Below are 2,419 nucleotides of genomic sequence, written 5' to 3'. Positions count from 1 at the left end.
TTTGAAAAAGCTCTATATTTGTGACTGGAGCAATTATTGTGAAATTCCCTCATTTCCTGATTTTCCCCTCCCCCCCCCCTTCAGAATTAGCTGTCTTTCAGGTTCTTTCTGAGGAGCAAATCAAAAGGGAAACAGCTTGGGTGATCTTGAATCTTCTCTTTCATCAAGAGAAGGTTGTAGGAGCTGATCTACTAATTGGCTCTTTATTAATGTCAGCAAATGTCAGCTCTGCTTTTTCGCAGAACCGCCTTCAATCTGCCATCTTCCCCTGGAAGGGTGCTTCCCTTCAGTGTCTTCTCTAATTATTTCAGGCAACTTGGTTGTTAACTCTTCTGCCACTAAGGATTGCAATGGGCAGGTTTTCCAGATCCAGTAAGAGGCACAAAAGCCTCTTGTTATAAACAGACAAGACCAGCTTAACCTTGCTCTTCGCCTTCAGAATGGATAACCATATGCATACCCTGACAATACTGTACAGTAATTTCAGTTTCTTTCTTTCCATCTTCCCTCCATTGCACCAGCTCCCCCTCGCCTCCCCAAGCTGCTTAACAGGGTAGTACAGCTCAAAATCACAGTTTATATTATATTTATATTCAAGCAATTCAACTCTTACCTTTTCCTCAGTAGGCCACATTTGAAACCAGCCATGATCTACTCCCACTACAACACAGTTCTTTCCATTTTTCCAACCCATTGGCTTTAGGCTTCCATCTGCTTCTCTCCTTTTTCCCATTGTGTATCTCTTAGTGTTTAGTGGAGGTACCTTGCACCCATAGCTTCACCACTTTTACCATCTTTTTCCTTAAATCACTTTCATTTCTTCCCTTTAACTCTTTGAAGTCAATCTTCTCCCCTCCATGCACCTTTGGGAGGTTCCCAGTTCTAATTTCCTTGTAGATAACCTGTCTGCTAAGAAGCTTATTATCTCTTTCAGATTATCTCTTTACCTTTATTTCCTCCCATTTACTTTTAACATCTAAGGATTCTGTTGCTTCTTTTAACTCATTCCAGTTACTGACAAGTTGATTTCCTTGCTTCTCATGACAATTCCCTACAGTTTTCACAAGATTTATCCATTTATCAGTGCTACAGTAACTGTCTGGTTTACACAAGAAACCTAACACATTGTTTCGATTTTTTCCACTTTTTTTGTACTCACATCTTAGTGAGTCTTACTCATCTCTACTCTTATTCATTTTTGCCTTTTTTTGTATTTATTGCTGGAGCATAAAAATTATACTTGCCTTTTTCACAGTAGTTACACAGGGAGGTAACATTTTTATTACTACTATAGAGTTCCTTTACAAACAGTTCTCAGCAAATTTAGCAGTCATGGGATTAGATGTAAGAGTTTCTTGTGCAAAAATAACCTATCAAAAAATAAGAAGCACATAAGTAAGAATAAATGAACAGCTTTCACAATGATGGAATACACATAGTATTCTCCTTGAAGGTTTTATATTAATGGTGCTTTTTTAATTTGTTCATAAATGAGCTAGAATTGGAGTGTCCTGGGAAATGGCCAGAGAATGCAGTTTAGAATTGTTATTTTAAAAAATGACTATGCTATAAATCAGGGGAATGAACATTAAAATGTACATTCAGTTAGTTTCAATGACTGCAAAGCCATACACATAAGGGTTTTTTTTTTAAAAAAAAAAAAAAAATCTGAATATCACATGTCTGCTGATGAGTTTGAACTACTAAACACAATCAGGAAAGAGATCTTGGCAGTTTGATAAAAACACTGGCCCCATGTGGCCACTCTGAAGAAACACAAATTCTCTCCTGTGGATCATTAGTAAAGAAATAAAAATAAAACAGGTTGTTTAACGATACCTTGATGTGAGCTTATTTGGAGATTGCATAGAGTTCACATCATCTTACCTCAGAAATATTATCTTAAACTTAAAGAAGTCACAGAAAGAGATTATCAAAATGATCAAGGTAGCATTGAGCTAAATGTTCCTCTGCATTGTTTTCTCTCCATTCCCATTTTAAAAAAGAAGCAATTTCATAGGATGGATAGAGAGATATTCTTGCACTTATTTAGTTACAAGGTTGCTAACAGTGTACTTGTGAGTGTCCTATCTTTTACTGTGCAATTATACCTTGAGTGGTCTGCAGTTTCCTAGTTTCACTTCAGTTGAATCCTAAGAGGAACATTTCTCCCCCTGGGATTTCTCAGCAGTGATGCTTCTGTCATCAACACAGATAAATTCTCTTTAACTGGAGAAACTTGGAGAAAGTGGCCATCTTATTTATCTATCCACAAACTCAGGGCATTATTTTGAAATACTATTTTTGCCCTACTCTAAATTCAAGATCCGGCACATATCCATAAAACAAATGTTTTGATCTTCAGGGCTTTTGATTTACAGTAGTGAAAATATCAGGGAGACGCTGTAGTCGTATTTAT

The sequence above is a fragment of the Crotalus tigris genome, unplaced genomic scaffold (genome assembly GCF_016545835.1).
Source record: "Crotalus tigris isolate CLP2741 ecotype Arizona unplaced genomic scaffold, ASM1654583v1 scf7180000017700.2314712, whole genome shotgun sequence".
Taxonomy (NCBI): domain Eukaryota; kingdom Metazoa; phylum Chordata; class Lepidosauria; order Squamata; family Viperidae; genus Crotalus; species Crotalus tigris.
Note: the sequence above shows the minus strand (reverse complement) of the source record.